At 36.7% G+C, this 27636-nt stretch overlaps 1 long non-coding RNA gene across 2 annotated transcripts in view; it reads right to left on the reverse strand.

Annotated features, from left to right (window-relative positions):
- Positions 1-10187: 10187 nt before the first annotated feature.
- The window catches only part of LOC141410882 (uncharacterized), a 60603-nt gene continuing 43154 nt past the window's right edge, over positions 10188-27636 (reverse strand). Inside the window, exon 4 of one of the 2 annotated variants that reach the window (XR_012435686.1) lies at positions 10188-10418. This is a non-coding gene — a long non-coding RNA (uncharacterized lncRNA). The remainder of the gene's footprint in view (positions 10419-27636) is intronic. The other variant, XR_012435688.1, reaches the window with a different exon arrangement.

Below are 27636 nucleotides of genomic sequence, written 5' to 3' on the forward strand. Positions count from 1 at the left end.
CACAATTGTCTTTAAGTTAAAACTTTCTCACAGGCTAATAAAAAAGAGAAGATGGAGCATTAAAAAAAATGAGATTGAGACATTCTACAGTTCTCAGTTGAAACAAACAGCATTTCTTTTTCTCATGATACAAACACACCCTCGTAGTTGGACCATATCTGATGAGAATGTGTCTCTACCTCAAATAGAGCAACTATGCTGTGTTTCCCAGCTGTTGACTGGGTCAGTCCTCCTAAGGGTACTCAACTGACCACCAGGTTACCACATTCCCAGGACTGAAGACTGCTTTTCCCCCAGTACTGAAAGCATCGCCTCTCTTTACAAGCTCAGGGCCCTTCCACTAAGTCATAATATAAAAAGACTGTTGAACTTGACTTTCAAACTGGAAACTCATCTATTCTCTCTTCTTTAATTTCTGGAGAGTAATGGAGAGATATGCTTAATTCCTGATGTTATTTTGACCTCTGTTTGCTCAATTACTAAAACAAGCATTTGAAATTTTTACTCTAAAAAAAATTGCTGCTGTTATTGTAGTTTAGCTTTATTTCCAGAAGACAAAAACTTGAAAATCTCAAATAACATTGAGGAATAAAGTAGTCCTTGAACTAGAATTAGGTCACTAACCCAGTTTATTTTTAATACTGTAGCTTCTACATAATGAAGACTTACTCCCTTGGTTCACATGGGATTTTATGAAGGTATGGATGGTGAAGGATTCTGTGTGGCTTACAACTCTACAGGGTTGTATATGTCACATATGGAACAGGTCTTGGGAAATGGAGCTGAAAGTGCTTTGATGTCTAAATTCCATTAATAACTCTTAAGAAAAAATAACAGTGGAACAACCTGTAGAAATAGTAGTGGAAGAGAGAGGATGTTTCAAGCAAAATATTCACTCAGTTGTTTAACACTGACCAGATCTGATCAAATGAAATAAGATTGCAGCCATTTTCTTTTAAGGAAGAAAAAAGGATGTTTACATTCTTCACTTTTCTTTTCATCTGAGTCCAAGTCTGAAGAATCCGGGGGGTAAAGGCTGGCTGAATCTTGCAGTAATTCCCCATCAGAGAAGCCTTCAGTGAGGAATTAACAAAACCAATACTAGGGAAAGGAAGTTATTTTCATGAGAATGTGGGAAGGTGGGAGAAAGGGTTGAGGATATAAAGCAATAAAGTCAAAAAGGGAAATAATTTCCAAAACCTCAATTTTGTTTTTAATAGCTATTTCCACCTCTGACACAAGCTGATAAATTTAAGGCACTGGCTTTCAACCAAGCATAAGCATGAGAATTACTCATGAGCCTTTTCATCACCCTGCCACCAAACGTCCCCTTAGGCTTTCTAAATCAGAACCTCTGGAAGTAGGACATAGGCATGGCTCTTTTAGAAAAACTTCCCTCTATTAGGTACCCTCAGTTTAAGAACTACTTTTTTATTGCAATTCCCATTTTCCCCAAGCCTTACCTTACTATCCTGTCCTTACAATAACAGCAATAGCGCAAATCTCAGGCCCTCCCTGTGTAATAGCAGAGTCTCATCCATCTATTTCTGTGGTCTCCACATGGGTAGAACAAAGTTGGCAAGCACTCCTCACTTGCCTGCCACTTGTTGTTGAGGTCCTGGCTAGCAAAGGCTCTTAGGAGTGGTGCTTAACACTGGCTTCTGGCCCAGAGTGCTATTGTATCTTGTTGTTCCTAGGCCACTTGATAGATAGCTCTGTACCAGCAAAGGCAGATCCCTCAGATACTTCTTGCATTCCCTATCTCCATTAGGTTCAAACTAAGTCCACAGGACTCATTAGTAAAAGAGACAGCCTCTCATCTGCTCATTTCCCTGTCTATCTCTGAACTCAGACACCTCTATCTTTGAAGTCACTTTGCTACTGTGTCTATTACTTCACCCACATAGCTTCTCTGAGCTTATAGTAACCCCTTTTTTTTATCAAACACAAAGCAAAATTCTAAACACTAGTTTAGATTGAAGTGTTATCCCTAAAACACTAGAAATTCTTTTAAGAAAACCCTCTTTCTCTCAAGTTGCCTAATATCTAGCTATGACTTTCTCAATCTACTTTTTGTAGCCTGCAAAATTTTTCTATGGTACAGAGTAATTTTTTTACAACTATTTCCTCTGCTCTTCAAAGTCTTCCTAAAGCTTATGAATGTCAGACTTCTAAACTATAAATCGAGCATAACAATCCAGCAATGATGATTACTGTAAGAATTTGAGAGAATATAAAATATATAAGAGAAAACATGTACAATAAATTAAATCTAATATTTTACTTGGCATGCTTCATAAGCACTATTCTTATTATTTTGTCTTTCTAAGGCAGTTGAATGCAAGGGCTTTGCATTCAATGGAGAATTGAATTCCAATTCCAAATTCCTATGACTGAGTGTTACTAAGAGAGCCCAGGATGACCCTGAATTTTAGACTTAATGCTATATTCTTTTGATTTTTTATTGATAATAAAATACTGAACCAGATGGACTCTTATGAGGTACATCAAAGGTGATAAAATCACCCTTATCTTCACAACGCACTTTGCCAGCCCAGCTCAGTCATCTTTTTTTTGCTGGGTCATGGGTTGCTGATGGATTGCTCAGATTGGGTTTTGAAAGGAAGAGAATCAGAGCTTCATGTAAGTCATCCTTAAAAGAAACTGAAATATATCTTATCTCATCTTGGTCTTCCTTTTTTTTTTTAATGGGGAAGAGGTTTTCTAAAGGTGGACTCAATGGGTCAAGTTTTCCAAGATGACCTTGAAGAAGGGCGAGAACAATTAGAGAATGAACTGAATTTAAGGAGCCTCCAGGGTTCTCCTCCACAGGAATCTGAGGGTCAAGACCCTAAAGGGTGAGAGGTTTATAGTATTTCCTCTGGTTCCTAAAATTATTTTATATCTCTTGAGGTGTGTGTGTGTGTGTGTGTGTGTGTGTGTGTGTTTGATAGCCAGTGAGTGGGTTGGCTCCTGAGTGCGGGGTAATTATTGGAATCAAGGAAAAGAAAAAGAATGCAGAAAATTGAAGGAAAATGGTATCCCTAATGACCTTGAGATTTAAACTGAAGCTGTGAAATATATATGTTTATGTACAGTACCCTCTTCCAAATGCATATGTCTAAGTTCTGCCCTTTCTTTGATCTCCTGTTCCAGCCTATAAACTCTTGCTCCATCATCCCCCTCTTGAAAGTGAGCTCATGGTTCAGTGACTCATTATTTAGTCATCCCTGGAGTTTCCACAGTTGTGGGAATCACACCATTTCCTCTTTGATCTGCAATAGATAAACATATCTCTCTCAATGAATGAAACTTATGTTTACTTGCTTCTTTAAGATAAATAAATAAACAAATAAAGGAATGAGTGATATTTGAGAACTCCCCACAAGTTTTATACTGCAGCTTGAATCTAGGTCTTCATCCCTAAATTGAGAACAGAATGCAAATCTTGTTGTTTGTTACAAGAAACTGAGCGATATAACTGAAAAAAAAACTTATGTTGTGCTTGTCACATAGTTTACAATTATCTTTTTCCCTTAATAAAGTTCAATGGTATCCCAAATTTAGCAATTAAAATTGCAAGCATAACCCCAGACTAGTATCACAAAGATATTTCAAATAGTCAGTAGCTCATGGTTCAATGTGCTTGTCTAAAAATGTCATATAATTAACATTATCTGCTCGTTAGACTTCCAGGATATATTTGGCTTTATTAGGAATTCCAATTCTTGAAAACCTTGGGGGACAGTCTTCTGTAATTTAGTATGTCAAGCACAAGCTCTGGTTTTGCTTACTTATACTAAATAGCCTCCAACCTCCAGTTCACTATGCTGTACAAGATTTATTTACAAAGTCTTCAGCCAAAGCTAGAGTTCCATGACTTCTGAGTATTCATGAACTTCCCTACAGGAAACTGTTTTGGGTCAGTTTTTCTGATGTAACTTTGATTTCAGCATGCTTGTCTACTTATGTTTAGAAAATGCATAGTTGCAAGCAATTTTTTCCAGTGGCAATTATTTCCTTTTTATAAACATTTGATTGGTAAATACCTAGGGGGTTTCATTGTGACATTTCATATATATTTTGTACCCAGGTTTGGTTGAGCCTCTCCATTATTATCCCTCTTCTCTCATGTACCTTCTTAAAATGACTTTAACAAGTTCAATGTTCCATATCCATAGATGTATATTCGCCCTCCTTTGCTCTCTTCATTTACACTCCCTCTCCCACTATTACTCTCTCCTTAACAGGACCTGTTTTCTATTCCTGCCCTTCATTGTTTTTGTGTCTGCTCATTGTTCACTGGAATTTTACCTTGATATTTTACCTGTAAATATATTTTTTATTTTCCTTACACTTTTTCTCCTACCTTGTTATTGTTCAACAGTTTCAATGTATTTCACTGTCTTGTTCCTACACAGATGTGATGTATTTCAGTACTTTTCACTCTCTATCATTCTTCTTTTCCTCCTCCCTTAGTCTCCTTTAATAGTGACAGCTATTTTCATTTAAGAGTACACTATTAAGAACTAAAACTATGTATTGACTACATTCCCATTTGTATGATAAATTGAATGACATGATTATAAATTGAATGACATCAATGACATGATTCCTACATCCTACACAAGTCAGAATATCATATGGGTTTCAAGATGATTACTGAGCTCAAATGACCCAGGTTTAAAGAACGTTCAAATTTGTCCCTATGGAATAACATGAGTCACACACAAACTCACATGTACACATTTACCTAACTTTCCTATTTTTAAAAATGTAGAAAATTTCAAGTTCTTTTTGCTAAGTAAATTAACACGCCATTCTCCAAGCTAATTGCCATGTAACTGGTGTAGATGACTATCTAACCTGGCATTCTCATCAATGGATATTACTAGTTGAGAGGAAATTGTTTTTATATGAAGTGTAGGGAAGAGGATTCATCATCCAAATCCTCAGTATTATCAAATATTTTCACTAAATTAGCAAAATTGAAAAATGACATAAGCATATTTGGAAGTAACTTTCATTCAAATGATTTTTCTTAATACTATTATTTGTAGCACACATATAAAATTATTTCCCTAAATTGAGCCATTAATAAATGAAACTTTGTAAAAGGAAATAGCTACTTCCTGTAGAAATCTGAATCAACAATAAATTTAGAAAAAAGTCAAGACATTGGTTTACCTTGAGACTTTCAGCTTTGCTTAAAAATAATAGTCACAAAAGTGTGTAGAACACTTACACTCTTTAAAATGCATTTAATCATTTAATCACAAATAATTGCAAACAAGTAAATTCCTTACAGTTGCTCAAAATGCAGAAAAAAACCCTGTGTTTTCTTCTCAATTAGCTTTCATATAACATTTTGCTGATAAGAAAATAGGACATTTCACCAGAGAAATGTAGGTTTAGAAAAACATACATCAGAAAATTGGTTTTCATTTGAAGATAAAAACATATGTAACCAAGCTTGTCTCTGCACTTCTAGCAAGAGGTGTCTTTTCCCCCTTCTCTTTAAATTTCTTTCTACTTTATCCTATTATACTAAAATATATCCTTGCTAAAGCTTCAAAAAACATATGTACCAAAGCTATTTTTAATCTTACTCAGTTTTATACTTTTAAATATATGACTGAATGAATGGGGTCAGCCAGAGCACTGGCCAGATATCAAAAAGTCTGGGGACAAGGGCCTGAAGCCTTAAAACTAGGTTAGGAATTTCAAAAGGAGCCAAACTCCAGAAAGGAAAGGAAGGATCCAAACCATTGGTCTTAAAAGGTATGCAGAGCCATAGTTGGAGAAACCACGTATGGATAGCAGAACCCTAGCCTGGAGCCAAGCTGACAATGAGGGGCTGATCCACAGGCAAATAGGTACAAATGGATGGAGTAGAACACAGAGAAAGTCCTGGGAATTCATGTGGTCTGAAACTGTTCCAATGGTTGACCTAGACAGAACAAGAAAAAGATTTTCTGTGACCATAAAGTATTGGTGGGTTCCTTAAAAATTGCACCTACAGTTTCTGGGACTCCTTCTTTCTATTTTTTTTATGTAAACCAGTGCAGAGGGGGCTTTCCCCCTAATTCTAGTGCAGCCTGAAAAGTGGTACTATGGACATGAGAGCTTGGAAGACTTCATGATATTGGGAGATTCATGATTTGATTAAAGTCAATCAATAATGGGTTTAAGGAACTAGATTTCTCTTCTGTGTCTTAAATAGTATTTTCAGTACCTTCTTGGATTGCTGCATTGTAAATGTAATGGATAGGTGATGTTGTTTGCTTTTTAGTGTGTGGTTAGGTGTTTTCTAATATCCCCGAGAGACTGCTGAAAAATACAAACACCCACACACATGCACTCACACACAGTTAATGATGAGACAAAAAGACCAACTAGGTTAAAATAAAACCTAGTTGAATCTTTAAACTAGAAAACTGACATTACCATCATCAACAACAAAAACATCTTCCAAATCAAGCTGCATGAAATTTACTCAGGCTAGAGATGTCCAAGTTGACTTTCATTAAGGCAGTCTCAGAAATGATCAGGAACAGTCTCACAGAGACTGCCTGCTTAGCTCTAAGTGCCAAAAAAGACACTCACCCTTGTATGCACATATGAATAATAAAATTAAAAAAAAAAAGACACTCACTAACAGTCAGCTGTCATCTTTACTTCATGCCCATTTCTCAACACACACACACACACAAACTTGTGAATAGGAACAATGTCTCTCCAGTCTTTAACTCCTTCTTAGTTGGGATCAGTGTTCCTACCTTCGTCTTCCTTCTGCTCTTACCTCAGAGTAAAGAGTCAAGATTTTGAGTTCACACACAAGAGACCCCAGGCAATCTCCCAAATATTCATTTGGCTAACAATCCAGCAAATTCCAGTACTCTAAGGATTAACTAGTCACTTATTTCTTTTGGAAGGCTTGGCTACAACTGAAGTCCAACACTCTGTTTATTTCCACTGTTCGTCTTCCAAGAAACACATTCAAATTCACTCATCATGACAAAGTACCTGCTATGAAAATATGTTTTAGTATTGTAAGATCTAAAGACTTTAGGGGGAAAGAGGAGTTATTGAATAGTCAAAATGTGATCCTTCAGAGAAGTGGACAAAATATAAGATTCTTAGAGGTTCTTAAGTGAACTACATTATTGAAATAGTTTCTTACCCATTCTTTATAAAGTTTAACAGATCCATTAAGAATGGTAATGGACCATTGAAACCTATAAATATTAATAAATTTCATTAAGTTAATTGTTTTGACCTCTTCCTGATGCAACATCACTTTTTGGAGAACTGCTAAGAAATAGTAAAAGACAGGCTTGTGTTTCAGAGCCCATTATTTCCCAGGTCTTCAGTAATGTGGATTCTAACGAATAACATGAGAATTCCATGGTTGGAAGCCAAAAAGAGAATAATGAAAATCAAAGATGAGATAACAAACAACTCCACAAACTCTCATTAATCCATGAATGACTGAAAATTGATTATTAGTGAACACATTTTTGTTCCAATTATTAGGTAGAGGAGGTACAAAGTATTATAAGGCATGATGGAATGGAGGCTATCTCAATATTCTCCAGCCCCCTTTGTGTTTTTCCCTAAGTGGATATCAATAGGCAACTGTTTAAATAACATAGAAAAAATTAGTACAAGCTTATTTTCTTCTCTAAGTATATTTTCATGAAAGTAAGTAGAAAATGAAGGGCTCAGTGACTTTATTGCTTGTCTCAGTGCCTTAATTTTGTCACTTAAGCATAAATAACTATAATAAGTGCTATGTGCTATATTCAAAATATGCCTAATGAGAAGACAGATAACTAATTCTACCAGTGACAACTAAAAATACATTTTAGCTTTCTTTTGACCTATATTTTATTCCATTAATATTCCATGTTCAAAAAATATTTATTGAGCACATATTTTATACCAGATATTTACATTTTAATGCTGACAGCTATTATTTTTTAAAAGGCCTAATGCATGGTGTTTGACAATTACCATGGTGTAAATATGAGTAGGATGTGTGATTTCAAGCTAGCAATTTGACATTGTCAGATTCTGAGTTGGAAAGCGATGCACACACCCATTCTCCTATCCACTGTGCTGTAGCACATCACTTTTACTACCCACCAGACAATGCCTTCCCAGGGCCACCTTAACAGCCCATTTATAACTTTATAACAAGCAGAAGTAGGAAGCTAAATGTCTTTGAAGGGTGATTTACAGTTGCCTATAGATAAATTGATGCATACTCCCAATTTCTCTATCTCCTTGCTTCTCTGGATTTGACAGCATCTCTCTCAGACATTTCTTTCTTTAGCTCTCTGCTGCATTAAGCACCTGACCTCTGCATCACAAAGAGAAAATTACCATCTGCTTCAGGAGGTTGGCAGTAACTTTTAGCTACTTCAGCAAAAGGTTTCCCCATTTTGGCACCCAGAATATTAAAAAGATGTGTGCTCAGTGATGAGATTTAACAAAATTAATGAGTTTCTGTTTTATCAAGAATTATCTTTAAGGAAAGCTTGCAGGTTTTCACAGAGAATATGTTGGGATAAAGAATTAAATGACTAGAAGCCCAATTTATTGTCTTGATTAAAGCTAATCTCCAGAACTGTAAGTTTTGTGCCATCAGTGCAAATACGAGAACAATTTTTAGGGCAAATAATATCTCAGTGTTATTGTGAAAATAATTTTTACCTCCAGACCTCATGAAAGGATCTCCAGGACCTCAAGGAGTTAACAGAAAAGACTTGGAGAACAACCTTCCCAGTTCAAAGTCACAAATGTCTCTTTATCTGGTTAAGGTAATAGCCTTGCCTCTTTCATTCTGGCCACACTGTAACCCACACATCAGCAAACAGCCAACAGGAATTGTTAGTAAGGCAATTCTAATCATTTTTCTTCTTATGCAAAACTGTTTTATGACTTCTCATTATTCTTAGGACAAAATTAAAACCCTCACTTTGGCTATGCCAGCCACTGCCACCTCCCCTCACTTGGTTCTCTTCTTTGATGTATTTGCAACCACCACACTAGCTTCTTTCTGCTCTTCAAACATAGTAGGTTCATGTTCACCCCCTTGTGTCTTAGCAACACTCTTTGTTCCTGCAATGGTTTCACTACATGTCATTTACCTGAGTATCTTGACAGATTCCTCCCCCCTCCCCGTCAATTTAAATCACACTCTAAGAGGTGTTCCTTAATGGAACACCTATTAGATTAGATATTCTCTGCCATATGCTCTTATAAACACTCTTGTCATTTTATCATTTGTGTAGCACTTATTTTTGAGGTCTGCCTTCTGCCACTGAACTATAACTGCTCTCAAGAAAGAGACTATCTTTCCTGCTCTTCACTATGTCCCTAAAGCTTGGCACAGATCTAGGGCTTCTAATGTTGTCTCAATTCATTGAAAGATGTCATTTAAAAACAAAAAGAGATCCGAAGATTGGCTACTTGTAAACATCAGACTGTCTGCTCCACTGAACACATACATCACTGACCCACTGGCCTAAACTGCAGGAGCAGGAAAGCATCTTAACCTAGATCTTAAAGTTTTTTAACAAAAACTTTATTATTATAATGAAAAGCCAGCAAACCAAAGGTGTAGAACAAATTTCTCTTCCCCACAGGAATCAAATTTGAGGTGACTGTACTCAAAACTGAATCTCAACTCTTATGTTTCAAGGATAAATTTGCTGCACCTAAATCTCTCTTGCCTTTAAGATGATGATTCTCCAGGGAGGATACTAAATTCTTTATTCAAACAGACTTCATAAAGTCTGTAGACATGTCCAGGAAATTTCTGAGCTCTAGCACTAGACATAGCTTAGCCTCAAGTACAGATTTTCACTACACTTTATTCATTCTTTTATTCCTTAACTATTCCTCCTCCTTTCCTGGATATGTTAAAGTCTATAATTTATAGACTTTCTAGAAAAAAGTATCATGCTCCCAACCTTTACATTATAGGAAATGTTTTGCCTGTAGAAAATATTTTGCCTCTCCTATTTCTGTGCCACAAATTAAATAATTCTAGGAAAGCTCAAACCTCCTTACATTGTGCTCATAATGGCTCACATATGCCTTATGCCAGGTAAGGATCAGAGGTGACTGGACATGGTAGTCTAAGATAGTACCAGCCATGGTGGCTCATGTCTGTAGTCCCAGTGACCCAGGAGATGCTGCTACAAGACATAAACTACAAATAAATATAAATAAATATATGAAAGCTCAAATACAGTAAAACTTACTTCTCATTCATGGAAGACCCCAGATAGGAGACACCAACTAACAAATAGATGATCCCCTCTGAGCAGAAATTCAGAAATCCAGGCTTCTTCTAGCATTGCCTCCAGAATCTTCAACATATCACTTACAGTATGGCCATGCCAGTCCTCAACAAATCAAAAGAGGAAACAACAAGTGTAAAATTTCCTGGACCAGACTTGGGAGAGACACAAGCTACCTCCCTTCCCATTCCATTGCCTGGATTTCAGTCACATCTCACTGCAAGGGAAGCTGAGAAATGTAGCTTGAGATCTGCCTAGAATGATGGCAAGGGTGCTGCACCTTTCTTAATAGTCTAACATCTAAAGTACCATTTCCTCTCTTCAGTCACTAGTGGTCTCCCAGCTGCCCCATCTCCTCTTTTGCTGGCAGAAAGCAGTCTTCTTAATTGATTCACAGTTATGTGCCAGTAATGAACATGCATTCTGAAAGCAGATTACTCACTCACTCAACCAATGGAAGGGTTTGGGCTTTTGGGGTTTTTTTATGTTTTGTTGTCTCCAGTAGGAGTAAAAAGTGTTCTAAAAATTGGTTAAGCAAAGAGTGGTGACCTACACCTGTAATTCCAGCACTCAGGAGGTTGAGGCAGGAGGATCTCATGTTTGAGGCCAGCCTAAGCTACATAGTGAGACCCTGTCTCAAAAACAAAAAAGAAATAAATAACAATCAATTTTTAGAATTAAAGAATGTACTTAAAAATTAAATAATACATATTATAACTAGCATTTGTCTATTCAATTCTGATTTTCCCTGATCTTTTTATATATGCATAATGTAGAGGAATAGCAGGTTGGTGTCTCTATTGGTACAGATTGAATGATGTACTTTATCCAGCCAATAACAGGTCTTCTGTGTTTTAATTCCTGTGCTGAGTTATTATATACAAAATATTTAATAGATATAAAATGTACCATGCTCCAATATTAGAGTATTTCATCTCCTTCACAAATTTCAACATCTTTTCCATTCTCTGTTTATCCTAACAGTTGCAGAAGACGAAAACTTTAGAGTCATTCTTTCTTCTCTCACAGTTCTTATCCAAGCTTTCAGGAAATCCTATTGACCTCACACTCAAAATACCCAAAATGTGAGCACTTCTCCCCAACTCAACTGCTGCTTCTAGTTCCTGTCCTCTTTTTTATGATTTTATAAGTGCATAGTAGTTGTATAGGGGGATATATTGTGATATTTGCATATGTGTTTAAAATATATCTTAGTTGGATTTGCTCCCTCCATTGTTCTCCCTCTTTCCCCTTATCCCTTTTTAGAACAATTTCAGTAGGATTCATTTTTCTATTTTCATATATGGATACAAAATACACCTGCCATATACACCCTCATTCCCCCTTTCCTTGTGCCCAACCCCCTCCCAGAGATAACCATCCATGGAAAAGATTTATTTTTCCCTCCTGCTTTTTATTTTTTTAAATTAAGTATGTATTGCTAGTTCACAGAGGTTTCACCTTGGTACCTCAGGTTTATATATATCATGCTTTAATCAAAGTAACCCTCTCCCCCCATTACTTACCTTTATCACCATGCTCCCCTAATATTTAACAGCTTACTGTACAGTGCATTATAATCAAAAATTGATATAGGTTGTTTCAATATTTTTCATTCTCAAACATTTTCTTTATCTCTTACACCTCCCATATCCCCCTCAGATGAACTCATTAATATAATTTTGTTCTCTCTCTCACCAGATATGTATGTGTGTATGATCATATATGTTTATATACATTTAACTTATAGATCTAGTTTCCGCATATGAGAGAAAGCATGTGACCTTTGATTTTCTGAGCCTGACTTACTTTGCTTAACATGAAGTTCTCTAGTTCCATCCATTTACCTGCAAACAACATAATTTCATTTTTCTTTATGGCTGAATAAAACTCCACTGTGTGTATATATATTTTACTAAACCATTCATTGGTCAGGGGCCATCTGGGCTGTTTCCAAATAGGGCTGCAATAAATATGAGTGTGCAAGTGGCTCTATCATATTCTGGGGTACATTCTTTTGGATATAAACCTAGCAGTGGTATCACTGGTGTCCTATTTTCAGGTTGTTGAGAGGCCTCCATATTGCTTTCCATGGGGGTTGCACTAATTTACATTCCCACCAACAGTGCAGAAGTGTTCCTATTTCCCCACATCCTCACCAGCATTTGTTGTTGTTTGTATTACTGATGACAGCCATTTTGACTGGGGTGAGGTGGAATCTCAATGTACTTTTGATTTGCATTTCCTTTTCCTTTATGTTCAAGGATATTGAGCATTTCTTCATATGTTTATCAGCAATATGTATGTCTTCTTTCAAGAATTGCATGTTCAGTTCATTTGCCTATTTACTCAGTGGGTTGTTGATTCTTTAAGAAGTTAGTTTTTGAGCTCCTTGTATATTCTGGTTATTAATCTCTTGTCATATATATAGCTGGCAAAGATTTTCTCCTATTTTGTAGGCTGTCTCTTTAGTCTGGTTACTATTTCATTTGTTGTGCAGGAGCTTTTTAGTTTCATTAATCCCATTTGTCAACACTTTCTCTTAATTGGTGTGATATTGGAGTTACATTCATAAAGTTATCTCTATGCCTATGTGGTTCAATGTGTTCCTTATATTTTCCTGGATTAATTTCACTATTTCAGATCTTACATTAAGATTATTAATCCATTTTGAACTGATGCTAGTACAAGATGAGAGACTGGGACCTAATTTCAAAGTCCTGCAGGTAGAAATTCAGTTTTCCCACAAACATTTGTTAAAGAGGCTGTCTTTTCTGCAATGTGTATTTTGGGCTCCTGTCCTCTCTTACCTGGATTGCTAAAATAGCTTCTTGACTACTTTTACATACTCCTCACTCCAATACCTGCCACACATACACATATGCACACAGTCAACTCTCAATCTAGGACCAAAAGTAGAAGCAGGGAAATTAGTCCAGGGATTATTGCACTAACCCAAGAATGAACTCACGAACACTTCTACCATTCTCCCCATCCCACAGTCTGCTTCAGGCACATTTACCCTTCGCTAGCTTTGAACAAATTAGATTCTCTCTCAATCTTTCTCTTTCTGTCTGTCTGTCTGTCTCTCTCTCTCTCTCTCTCTCTCTCTCTCTCTCTGTCCCTCCCTTTCTCCCTCTTCCCCTTTTCTCCCTCACCATGACATTGTCTCAACAAGGCTTATGCTGAGTGTCTTATTAAATATTATATTGGGCTATCCTTCCTTTTACCCAGTTTCTAAAACTTCTTAAGCTTGTTTTCCTTTTTATATAATGTATAATACTTTTAAAATACTTTATAATCTACATTATTTTTATGTTTATTATTTGCCTCCCTTCCAAAATGTAAGCTCCACAAGAACAGAGATTACTTTTGTCATTTTTTTTGCACTGCTGGTTTTCCAGTGCGTAGAAAAGGACCTAGCACATAACAGACACACTATAAATATTTGTTGAAAATTGAATGAAGTTTTCAATATAACAGTATGTAGTTTTAAATTGATGACCCTATCACTTCTAAGCTTTTCCTAAACCACCCTTACCTGCTACAGAAACTTAATTCAAATTCTTGGGATCAAAATATCTTCATGTATGCTTGTTAGAAAGTTAATCTCACAAAATGTCCTTACCAGAAAGGTTTTTGATACATAGGATACTATACCTTACTCTTAGGGAGTCCAAACATATGAGCATGCTATATTTGCTGAGTTATTCTGCTGTTGAGAGACCTGCTTGAATATAACCCATCATTCCCCAGACTTTTATTTATAGAGAAAATATTAACATCACATGGAATTATTGATCGGAAGCTTGCACTTGGAAATCACTTCTCTAGGTCAGTGGTTTGGGAATAATTATACTCCAAGTGAGATTTAGCCTTGGAATGCAAGGTTGGTTCAACATATGAAAATAAACTTTAGTAACTGTAAAAAGAATTTAAATCAACATGATCATCTCAATAAGTATTGACACACTGTTTCATAAACTCTAAAATAATCCTCTTGTATTTGAGTAAAGGACATCTACAAACACACATACACATACAGAGCTTACATGCTTGCATCATACCCAGTATAAGAGACTGAAAACTTGTCCTCTATGATCAGTAACAAAAAAGAATGTCCATCTCATCTCTTCTATTCAAAAGTATCAGATTGTAAGGGGAAAACCAAAAACACCTCTATTTCCAGGGTTCATTATTTTTGTGTAACATTAAAGAAATGTTTAGGAAACATTCAGGAACACACACACACACACACACACACACACACACACACACACACATCTTACCTATTACAGTTAATAAATGAGTTCAGCATGATTGCAGAATATAGGGTCAACATATAAAAGTCAGTTGCATTGCTATCCCCTAGCAGAGAAGTTGAGAAAACAATACAATTGATCACAGTACCAAAGAGAACAAAATATTTAGGAATAAATCTAACAAAACAACTGCAATAGTTACTGAAAACTACAAAACATCATCAAGTCAATGAAGAATTATGTGAGTGGAAAGATATCCCATGTTCATGGCTTGAAAGACTTGATGTTTTGATAATAATATTCCCTAAATAATTCTACAGATTCAATACAATCACTACTAAAATACATGCTGACATTATTTTATACAACTTGGTAAGATGGTCGTATGATTTGTGTGGTTATTCATGGGATACAATACAGCAAAAACAATCTTGGAAAACAACAGAGATAACTCATAATTTCTGACTTCAAAATTTGCTACAAAACCACAGAAATCAAGATACTGTAGAACTAGCACAAGGTAGTCATACATATAAAGAAAGATAATTTTAGAATTTTCACAGCAAATTAATAACAGAGTGGAGGTCCAACTACCATGTAAATCTTTCTTGGCTGTGGTAGTTCTCTTCACTCTGCACAGCTCCTAGTCTACATCCATGTACTAATCAAAGCGTGAACAATGCTCTGGTAATAACAGATATCCTGTAAGGGAATAAGCAATATGAAAAGTAGGAACATTTTATTTTTAAGTACAACCTATCAGACACCCTGAAGACAAAGGAAGGAATTAAGAGCTGTAAGTACCTACTTGCTGAATAAAAAAGACAAATGGAATTTCTGTATCATTCACCCTTGCGAATAGACTAGTAAGAATATGAGAGTTGAAAACTATTAGACAGAAATACAGACACTTCAAAATTAAGGTTCAAAACTAAAAATTAGACCAGGCACTAGTAGCTCATACCTATAATCCTAGCTACTTTGGAGGCTAAGATCAGAAGAATCATGGTTGGAGGCTAGCTCAGGCAAATATTTTATGAGACCCCTTCTTCAAAATAATGACAGCAAAATGAACTATAGCTGTAGCTCAAGCAGTGGAGCACCAGCTTTGTGAACACCTGTTTTGCAAGCATGAAGACCTGAGTTCAAATTCCAATCCCACCAAAAAAAAAAAAAAAGGACAAACCAAAATTACACTAGCCAGGAGTTTGAATCTCCCCTTTAAAACTCAAGTTAAAATTTAGTTGCCATTGTAACAATATTAACAGATAAGACTTTTAAACAATATTTTGGCTCCATGAATGGATTAATGCTGTTTTCACAGAATTCATACAAAGGGTTACTAACAAAAAGGCAGCGTTTGGGCTCATTTTCTTCTGTTTTGCACATGCTTACTTGATCTGCCATCATGTTAGGTTGCAGTAAAAAAGCCCTCACCAGATTATATGCCACATTCTCAGACTTCCCAGCCTCCAGAACTGTGAGCCAAATAAACTTCTGTCCTTTATGAATTACCCTATAGAAGAAGAGAATGGACTATGAAACTTTATGCTTCACTTTCCCTGACAACATATCACTCTCAGTGAGATTAAGACAAGAGTCAACTATAAGGGAAGGAAATTTTTACATATATACAGACTCATGCACAAGAATTTCCTCAAAATGTCTTAAAGGGTAATATAACTTTGAAGGTCCTTGATAATTTTTAGTCTTGAAAGAGATTCACATACAAGACAATCCAAAAGAGTTCAAAGTTATCAGTGACTTGTATGCAACATTACAAATCTGTCCCCTTTGACACAGAAAATGAAATGTTTCTACAAACAACCCTGAAGGTAACAGTGCTGGAACATTAAATGGCTTTCTAACAAATTTAGACTTGACTGTTATTTTGTGTTTCTCTTGTTTTAATAGATTAGCCCACAAGAACACTGCATTTCTCTGGCTGCTTAGGGAACACAAGCCAACCTATCTGCCTCCTAGGCAGCTATCCAGAGAGGGAGTTTCTTATCCAGTTGTGTTCTACCCATGACAGTTGTTTGACAAGACAGGGGAAGGGTGTCCAAAGAAGATTGTGGGTAAGTGCTAGGCCAAACTTCTCAACTTCTCATTAGTCTCCTTTTATAGCCTTAAGTGCTTTACCACCAGCAGTTGCATGCTTTGATAAAACTGAAGCACAGAAATGGAACTAAATGCAATATCTGGCACATATTTAAAGTTCATTCTATGGACATTGAATGTAAATAGTTGTATTTTGTAGGGTAGTAATGGCTAGCAGGCATTTTAAAAAAATTATATTTTAGCTAATAAATGACATACATTATGTCATTTTCAGGTAAAGAAAACAGCATGTGAAAGTTGATATTATCACTGATCTATAAACTAAGCTGGAAAAACGTGCTTCATTTTCTAAAACCTAAATTTTTCTATTTATAGAAACAGCAATAATAAAGTAATTTTTCACTTTTTGTGCTAAGAAGAGAGCTATTGTGCATGTAATGTAGACTATTGCTTTTGTAATGAATGTAGGCATTAATAATGTCAGCCCGGGCTAAAAACAAAAGTACAGTGTATACTGGGCAACTTAAAGGCAAATCTGGATGGGTGGCATGGTTCAAGCCTACAATCCTACCTACATGGAAGGGGGAGATCTAGAGAATCATGGTTTGAGGCCAGCCCAAGCAAAAAGTTCCCAAGACTCTATCTCAACCAATGGCTGGATGTCGTGGTACACATGTGTCATCCTAGGTACACTGGAAAGCACAAATAGGAAGATCACAGACTAAGCCCTCCTGGGCATAAATCAAGACCCTATCACAAAAGTAACCAACAGAAAAAGGGTCGGCAGAGTGGCTCAAGTGGTAGAACATCTGCCTACTATGCATGAGGCCCTGAGTTCAACCTCCAGTATCACCATAAAAAAAGAAAGCTAATCAGTCTTCCTACTCTTGTCTCTCCTTGCTCCAATTTTATGATTTTTAAAAGTATTTACAGTTGTATATATATATACATATATATATAAAACCTGCCCTAAGTCCTTTTGGAATAAAATGAAGCTATGCATAATCAAACTTTAGTGAACCAATAGTTGAGTTTTCTTGATTACATGCTGGGTGACTCTTCCCTGTTAAGAGTAGCACAGCCTCATACGTTGTTGAGGAGCACCAACTTGTTAACTTTAAAATGCAGAAATAATAAATAATAAGGCTCAACTCAACTACTGGGAGAGATGGAAAACTTTGAAATACTGGAAGTGATAAAGTATTTGTAAATGCCATGTACTGAACACTGTCCTAGCTGCTTTAAATACATCAATTCATGTCATCCTTTAAGCAATTTTCTGACATGTGTCTATCATCACCACCATCTCTAATTTACAAATGAGAAGATTGAGGATGAGAGAGTTGATGGGAAAGTGGTAGACAGGTTATGAAGCCAAGCTTCTGGTGATGGGCTCTCTTAACACATTGCAAACTGTTTGGAACCACTAGCAAGCAGGTTAAGCATTGACTTCCAAGCATAAACTAGAGTAACAAAGACTATGAAGAGAGAGTCTATATTTTCAGCAACCTTTTAAAAACCCTACGAACACAAAAATAATTAATATGAAGACAGAGTCAGAGATAAAATGGTGAAGAGAATAATAAACCACAATTCACAAAAATCAAGCCATCTATGGGCCCAGAGAGGCCACTCCCTGACAATACATGACACTCCATTTGCCACAAGTGGGAGTTATCACCTTTCTCAAGGGACTGTAGACATAATCCATAGGTAAACACAGACAGACTGAGCAATGACTGTCTTCTAGAATCTGTAGTTTGTTCTTCCAAAAGTAGAAATGGAAGAAGAGTCATTGTAAGTCAGCCACCTTGTCAGCCAAGGTGCAGCTGCAAAGCTTGTGTTTTTACTATGGACAAAGAAAGTCCTTTTAAGATGAAAACTTTGCTAAATATCTTTAATGAGTTTAATTTGTAATATGAGGTCACAGAGGTTGAAGGTACTCAATTTATGCTCAAAAAAGACTTCATTGAGAAATGAGAGAACAGGAGAGTAAAGAAGCAAGAAAAGGATGAAGTGAAAGTGGCTGGAAAAAGTATTACCAAGTAATAAACCAAAACTAGTCTTCTATTTCTCCTGAGTATTATTGCTTCTGCAAAAGGCCTATAAAGCAGTGCCTTTAATGTCAGCCCTCTGCTCCTTTTCAACTACTTCAGTTCCTAGAGTTTTCCAAATACACAAAGGATCCCACAGTTTACAGGGAACACATATGTGAATTATTCAATGGACTCATAGTTGTGCTTTTCACTCCTATCCACACTTCAGGATGCAAATTATTAGGTGTCAAATTCCTAAAAAATAATTATTCTTTCTTCAGTAAGGGTTTAGATGTTTCTAATCCTTTGTGACCTGATGAGGGTATAAGGAACTACATCAAAAACATCTGTCCTTAGACCTGCCTATGCCCAAACATCAAAGTGATTTGCTTAATGGGGTGATTTAATAAAGGGGTAGTTCCTTTTATTTCATTACTAGGTTTATAGCTTTAGGAGGTAACCTGATATTTCGATCCAGAAACTCTCCTTTCACCTAATTTTATCTTGACTGCCATTTGATAAGCCATCCTTAGTCCTTATGTGTCTTTTTTGTTCTTTCTCTTTGGGCTGTACTGTGTTACACAGCAGTTTTATAATTTAGATCTATAGCCTCTCAAAACTTCAGGGAACTAACGCCATATACATTTCAATAAGAAAAAGTGACAACACTGTGGAATCCAACAAGGACTTTCATTTGTGAGATGCTGAACTAAGTAATTTGAAGCTAAGGAGAAATATAACAAACAAGAGGAAAAATGATAGCCAAAATAAATAAGGAATTATGATAATTTGGGAAAGAAGTAAGTTATCACTTTCCCTGATAGGACATAAATATTGGTAGACACAGGCTAAACAAATACTGGAGGCAAGATTACAGAGTAAATAGTGTTTAAAATGTACTTTCTGGCATTTTTATATATTTATTTATTTATTTATTTATTTATTATTAATTTATTCATCTGTGCATACATTAGGCCATGGGCCACTTCTCCCCCCTGCCCCATGACCCCTGCCTCTCCCCTCACCCCCGGCCCCCCTTACTTCCAAGCAAAACCTCTCTGCCCTTTTCTCCAATTTTGTTGAAGTGTAGAAATAAGCAATAATAAGAAAGACATAGTGTTTTTGCCAGTTGAGGTAAGGATAGCTATACAGAGAGATTCCTAGCATTGCTTCCACGCAATTTGGGTGTGTTACAACCCAAATTGATTCATCTCTACCTGACCTCTTCACTACTTCCCAGTCGCCTTCCCATATTGACCTCTGTCGCTTTAAGGTTTCTGTATTAGCTCCTCCACAGTGGGGACATCAAACACTTTCATGTTTTGGGTTTTTCCATTCCTGCCATATGTGTTGTCCCCTTAGCATGTGACCCAAGTCCAACAACATTGCTGTATTTGCCCTAGATCTAAAGTCCGCATATGAGGGAGAGCATAACGATTTTTGATCTTCTGAACCTGGCTAACTGCTCAGAATTTTGTTCTCCAGTTCCATCCATTTAGTTAAGAATGATAAGATTTCATTCTTCTTCAAGGCTGAGTAAGACTCCATTGTGTATAAATACCACATTTTCTTCATCCGTTCATCAGTAGTGGGACATCTTGGCTGTTTCCATAACTTGGCTGTTGTGAATAGCACTTCAATAAACATGGGTGTGCAGGTGCCTCTGGAGTAACTTGTGTCACATTCCTTTGGGTATATCCCTAGGATTGGGATTGCTGGATCATGTGGCAGATCTATATTTAGATTTTTAAGAAGCCTCCATATTTTTTTCCAGAGTGGTTGTACTAGCTTGCATTCCCACCAGCAGTGTATGAGAGTTCCTTTTCCCCACATCCTCACCCACAGTTGGTTTTGGTGGTGTTTTTGATGATAGCTATTTTAACAGGGGTGAGGTGGAATCTTAGTGTAGTTTTGATGTGCATTTCCCTTATGGCTAGAGATGGTGAGCATTTTTTCATGTGGTTTTTGGCCATTTAAATTTCTTCTTTTGAGAAAGTTCTGTTTAGTTCAGTTCCCCATTTCTTTATTGGGTCATTAATTTGGGGAGACTTCAGTTTTTTGAGTTCCCTATATATTCTGGTTATGAGTCCTTTGTCTAATGTATACCTGGCAAATATTTTCTCCCACTCTGTGAGTGGTCTCTTCAGTTTAAAGACCATTTCTTTTGTTGTGCAGAAGATTTTGAATTTTATGAAGTCCCATTTGTCCATCATTTCTCTTAGCTGCTGAGCTGCTGGAGGTCTAAGTCCTTGTACATCTATTACTTCCATAGTATCCCCTGCTCTTTGTTGTACTAACTTCAGAGTTTCGGGTCTGATATTAAGGTCCTTGATCTATTTTGAGTTGTTACTAGCATAGGATGATAAACATGGATCTAGTTTCAGTTTTTTGCAGCCAGATAACCACTTTTCCCAGCAACATTTGTTGAAGAGGCTGTCTTTTGTCCATCATATGTTTTTGGTGCCTTTGTCAAAAATAAGGTGTGCATAGCTGTGTGGATCCATATCCGGGTCCACTGGTCTTCATGTCTATTTCTGTGCTAGTACCATGCTGATTTTATTGCTGTTGCTTTGTAATATAGTTTGAAGTTGGACATTGTGATACCTCCAGCATTGCTCTCTTTGCTGAGTATTGCCTTGGCTATTCATGGTCTATTGTGTTTCCAAATGAACTTTAGAGTAGATTTTTCAATCTCTGTGATGAATGTTATTGGGATTTTGATGGGAATTGCATTAAACATGTAGATTGCTTTTGGTAGTATAGCCATTTTACTATGTTGATTCTACCAATCCATGAGCACAGGAGATCTTTCCTCCTTCTGAGTCTTCCTCGATCTCTTTCTTCATGGGTTTGTAGTTGTCCTTGTAGAGGTCATTCACATCCTTTGTTATGTTTGCTCCTAGGTATTTGGGTTTTTGGGGGCTATTGTAAATGGAATTGTTTTCATAAGTTCCTTCTCAGTTTGTTCGTTGTTGGTGAATAGAAAAGCTAATGATTTTTGTAAGCTGATTTTGTATCCTCCCACGTTACTGTAGCTGTTTATGGTGTCTATGGTTTGGGTAGAGTTTTTTGGGTCTTTAAGTTATAAGATCATGTCATCTGCAAATAGGAATATTTTGACAGTTTCTTTACCTATTTGTATTCTTTTTATTTCTTCTTCTTGTCTAATTGCTCTGGCTAGGAATTCCAGTACTATGTTGAATAGGAGTGGGGATAGTGGGCACCCTTGTCTCATTCTTGATTTTAGGAGAAATGGTTTCAGTTTTTCTCCATTAAGTATGATGTTGGCTGTAGGTTTGTTGTATATAGCCTTTTCAATGTTGAGGTACATTCCTTCTATTCCTAGTTTTCTTAGAGCTTTTATTATGAAGTGGTCTTGGATCTTATCAAAGACTTTTTCTGCATCTATTGAGATGATCAAGTGGTTTTTATCTTTGCTTCTATTGATGTGCTATATTACATTTATAGATTTGCATATGTTGAACCACCCCTGCATCCCTGGGATGAAGCCAACTTGGTTGGGGTAAAAAATCTTTCTGATGTGTTGTTGGATTCGGTTTGCCATTATTTTATTGAGGATTTTTGCATTGATGTTCATTAAGGAGATTGGCATATAGGTCTCCTTTTTGTTGGTGTCTTTGTCTGGTTTTGGGATGAGTGTAAAACTGGCTTCATAAAATGAGTTAGGCAGTGTTCGTTCCCTTTCTATTTTGTGGAACAGTTTAAAAAGGGTTGGTGTTAGTTCTTAAAAGGTCTGATAAAATTCAGCACAGAATCCATCAGGTCCTGCAGTTTTCTTTTTTGGGAGACTCTTTTTTGCTGCTTCAATTTCATTTTGTGTTATAGATCTATTCAGGTGATTCATATACTCTTGGCTCAATTTTGGATGGTCATAAGTATCTAGAAATCTGTCCATTTCTTCAAGATTTTCAAATTTATTAGAATACAGGTTCTCAAAGTAGTCTTTGATGACTTCTGGATTTCTGTGGTATTTGTTGTTATCTCTCCTTTTGCATTTCTGACTTTACTGATTTTGGGTTTTTTTCTCTCCTCATTTTTCAATCTTATTTATTTTTTCAAAGAACCAGATTTTTGTTTCATTGATTCATTGTATGGTTTTTGTTTGTTTTTATTAATTATGGCCCTTATTTTTATTATTTCTCTCCTCTTGTTTTGGGATTTATTTGTTTTTCTTTTTCTAGGAGTTTGAGATGTAGCATTAAATCACTGATTTGAAATCTTTCTGTCCTTTTAATATATGCACTCATGGCTATAAAATTTCCTTTTCAGACTGCCTTTGCTGTGTCCCACAGGTTCTGGTAGGTCATGTTCTCATTTTCATTAACTTCCAGGAACCTTTTAATTTCCTCTTTTATTTCATCAATGACCCATTGATCATTGAGCAATGTGTTGTTCAGCTTCCAATTATTTGCATCTTTTCTACTGTTGTTTTTGTTATTGAATTCTAGTTTTAATGCATTGTGATCTGATAGAATGCATGGGATTGTTTCTGTTTTCTTATATTTGCTGAGGCTTACTTTGTGCCCTAAGTTATGATCAATTTTGGAGAAGGTTCTATGGGCTGCTGAGAATAATTTATATTGTGCAGAAGTTGGATGAAATATTCTGTAGACATTGGCTAGCTCCATTTGATCTATGGTATGATTTAGATCAAGGATTTCTTTACTGATTTTTTGTTTGGATGACCTATCTATTGGTGATAAGGGGGTTTTAAAGTCTCCCACTACCACTGTGTTGGAGTCTATATATGTTTTTACTTCTTTCACAGTATGTTTGATGAAATTGTGTGCACTGATGCTGGATGGAGATAGGTTGATAATTGTTATTTCCTTTTAGTGTATTTCACCTTTTATTAGTATGGAGTGTTCTTCTTTATCTTGTTTGATCAATGTAACTTTGAAGTCTACTTTGTTCGAGATAAGTATTTCTACTCCTGCCTGTTTTTGTGGGCCATTGGTTTGGCAAATCATCTTCCAGCCTTTCACTCTCAGCCAGTGCTTGTTTCTGTGGATGAGATGGGTCTCCTGTAAGCAACAGATTGTTGCATCTTCATTTTTAACCAGTTTGCCAAATGGTGTCTTTTGATGAGGGGATTAAGTCCATTAACATTCAATGTTAGAATTGATAGGTATGCAGTGATTCCTGTCATTTAGTTGTTTTTGTTATTTAAGGGTTTGATTGTGTGAAGCTGAATCAATGTTACTCTCTACATTCTTGTCTTTTTTTTCTCCTGTGGTTTGGTACTGCCTGTCCTTTCATGGTTTTGTTTGCTTTCTTTTTCTGTTTGCAGAATTCCTTGAAGAATCTTTTGTAGTGATGGCTTGGTGGTCATATATTGTTTTCGTTTATGCTTATCATGGAAGACTTTTATTACTCCATCTATTTTGAATGCTAGTTTTTCTGGGTAGAGTATCCTAGGGTTGATGTTATTTTCATTCAGTTCTCGGAATGCCTCACTCCATGCCCTCTTGTTTTTAAGGTTTCCATTGAGAAATCTGCTGTGATATTGATGGATTTACCTTTGTACATTATTTATTTTTTCTCTTTTACAGCCTTCAATATTCTTTCTCTGTTCTGTGTGCTTGTCGTTTTAATGATAATATGTCGTGGGGTAGTTCTATTTTGGTCAAGTCTGTTTGGTGTCCTGGAGGTTTCCTGTACCTGAACTTGCATTGTTTCCTCTAGATTTGGGACATTTTCTATTATTATTTTGTTGAATATATTACGAATTCCTTTTGCTTGCACCTCTTCTCCTTCTTCAATACCCATGATTCTCAGGTTTGGTCTTTTGATGGAGTCAGTGAGTTTTTACATATTCCTTTCATGGGTCTTGAGTTGTTTGAGTTCTTCAATTTTTCCTTTAATTTCCATTCATCTTCAAGTTCTGAGATTCTGTCTTCTGCTTGTTCTAGTCTTCTGGAGTTGCCTTCCATTTTGTTTTCTACTTTTGTTTCATTCTTTTTTTCTGAGGTTCTCCATATCATGGATCACTTCCTCTTTAATATTGTCAATGTTTGCCTTTAATTCATTTATCTCTCTATTATAGTGTTCTCTGTTTCACTTTGGTGTTTATTTAGGGTTCCTATGAGTTCCTTTATTTGTTTTTGTGTCTTCTCATATTCTTTATTTTTGTTGTCTTGGAATTTCTTGAGTGCCTGTTGTATGTCTAGTAACATCTCCACAAAATTCTCAGTGATTACTTGCTGGATTTCTTCTTTCAGTTTATTCTTGTGGGCTTCATTGTGTTCCTAGGCTTAGTTTATCTTTGTTTTGTTTGAGTCTGGAACTGGGTATTAGTTTACTTCATTTCCCTCTGAATCCTGTATTAATTTATTTTTGAGGGAGAATGGTTTCCATCCCTTTTTTGTCTTCTCATCACTCCACCTGGTACTGTGTAACTGTGCTCTTGATAAGCTATTGGAGGTTTCAGTCACCTGTTTTCTTTCCCTTGGTTTAATTTTGTTTTGTGAGTGTGTTGGGTTTTAGGTTAGTGTATGTGTGTGTTTTTGTCCCTGGTCTGTGTGTAATTTAGTATTAGCTAACTCACAATAGTAAAACTAACAATACAAAGAAAGAAAGAAAAAAAGAAAACCAAAGAAATCAACAGGAAGAAGTGGTGGACAAACAAACAGGGAACAAAACAAACAAACACTTTAAAAAATTTCAGGTTCAGGAACAATAGAATTTCAGTCTTAGTAGTTCTGGTGTTACTCCTTCAGCATCTTGTCCTGGGGTTGGTATTTAAGCAGAAGCTCTGTCTTAGTCTCACCAGGTGGTTGGAGAGACTTGCCAGTTTTTTTTCCTGTCTTTCAGCTGCAGCTGCTTTTCAGCTCCTCACTCAGTGAGGGGTGGCTTGTCCTCAGATTCCGCAGAACAGCTCTGTGGCCCATCTACTGTTCTGCTTTGTAGTTGGGTTTTTGCTGTGTTTGTTTATTGGGGGATTGTTTCTTTGCCTTGCCTCTTTCTCTGGGGCAAGGTCAGAGTTCCGTCAGCTGACTCCCTGCTGTCAGCTTATTATGATGGTTTGCTGATTGTTTTTCAATTTTTCAGCATTGTGAGGATGTTGCTCACTGGCTAGGAGATGAGCTTTGTGGACCGCTACCTGCCCTATTTCAGGCAGCAGCCTATTGCCCGCCCACTGTTAGCCCTTCTGCCTTTCCAGTCTTTGTTTACTGAAAGTTCTGGTGGAGATCAGCTCCTTGCTTCCCCCCCCTTCTCCAGTGCACTTACAGCACCCTGCCTCCTCTGCTGCATGTTCCTTTTCAGTTCCTTGTTTATTATTCAGTTTTTTTGGGGGGTGGGGTTGGGGGTGAGTCTGTCCATGGGACTATGCTGGTTTATCCCAGTGGTGGCTGTGGGAATACCATGTGATGCTTATTTGCTCACCTGTTGGTCTGCCAGATGTCTCCCAAGCAGGTTTGGAGCTGGCATATGGAGATGCTGGAGCCCTCCTGTTTTTTCAGTGTAACGTGGCATAGAGAAGCTTTGTATGGGCTGGGGGTTCAGGGTGTTGAAGTTTAGATTCTTCTTGGTTCTTTTTTTCTGCCAAATGTGGCTCCAGCATCTCAGCAAGATTTTTTATGTACAGAGTTCACACTGTCTGCTTCTGCACTCTAGTAGCCATCTTGGATCCCTCTCTGGCATTTAAAAGCATCTGTTAACCTACAGTTTACTCTTGGGGTTGGTCAGGGAAGAAATTGTACAAAAGTGAGACTTCCTTTTTCCTGAGTTACACCTTGTTGTTCTGAGTTTGACAAGCAGGCCTGGTGTCTTCAATGGGCAGGCAGGGCAAACAGACATGCAGTCATCTACAGAGCCACCTCTCCTCACACAGGGCACTAAAGTCTGGATTTGGAGGCCCAGTTTCAGAACACTGACTCCTCAAACTTGGGCTCAGCTGCATCTGCCAGATCAGCTTTACTAGCCATTGATATATTTACCCACAAGTCATTTGTATCTTTGTTTTTAGAACTTTTCTACTTTGTGCCACTTAGAACTCAGAGAAAAGAAGGAGGATTCATTGTCTCCTATCTTTCCATGGCCATCTCAGGCACTTCTTTCACTTCACTAAATTTTTCTGATATAAAATCAGGAAACTGATCACGACTAAACACTTATTCTGCTATTTCATTTACAAGGTACTATCTTTTTTTAAACAGATTCAACTTATTATAACCAAAAGTAGCCAAAGATTTATTTCACATTACAAGTAGGAGTAAATACAAAATAAGATCTCCTTTGAGATCATAGATCATGTATCTTTATTTCCATCAAAGAACTTTACAATTATCTTCATTATGTTTTATAAACATTCAGAATACATGTTTTACCTGAAAACTTCAAAAAAGAAAAAGAATGTTATGAAAAGATACCCAACATGTACTCATGAAATGTTCCATGGCCTGTCATCTCCAAAGCCAAATGGCTGTGTCAAATACCTAGACTGCAAAATTACACAATGGCATAGTTTTGCCTAAAAAAAAAAAAGTGTAGAAAAGAGAAGAGAGTTCATCTTTTGAACATCTAGATGTGCTGAATCTTATGTTAGAGACATTTATATATCTATGTAATTTAAATCCTGGCAATGGTATTGTGTGTAGTTATTTTTATTCCCATGTTTATAGGAAAATCAATTGGAGTTCAGAGAGATTGACTCCCTTGTCAAGAACATTCTGTTAGGATGATCTAGAGATTGACTCCCTCTCTGGTGACCTCACCAAGGTTATTCCCACCATACTGCCATGGATTGCCTTATGTGGTGGTGAAGGAAGGTGTGTGAAGCTCTCCAGAGTAAAGACAGGGTGATTTTTGACTTCTAACAGGATAAGATTCTTATATACTCTGTTCATCTAGGCTCTTTTTCAAAGAGCCATCAATCAGATCTCAGCCTCACATCCAGAAAACGAGTGTCCCATCAATCACAGGGAACCTCCATTTCCTTAA

This window comes from Castor canadensis, chromosome 9 (genome assembly GCF_047511655.1).
Source record: "Castor canadensis chromosome 9, mCasCan1.hap1v2, whole genome shotgun sequence".
Classification (NCBI taxonomy): Eukaryota; Metazoa; Chordata; class Mammalia; order Rodentia; family Castoridae; genus Castor; species Castor canadensis.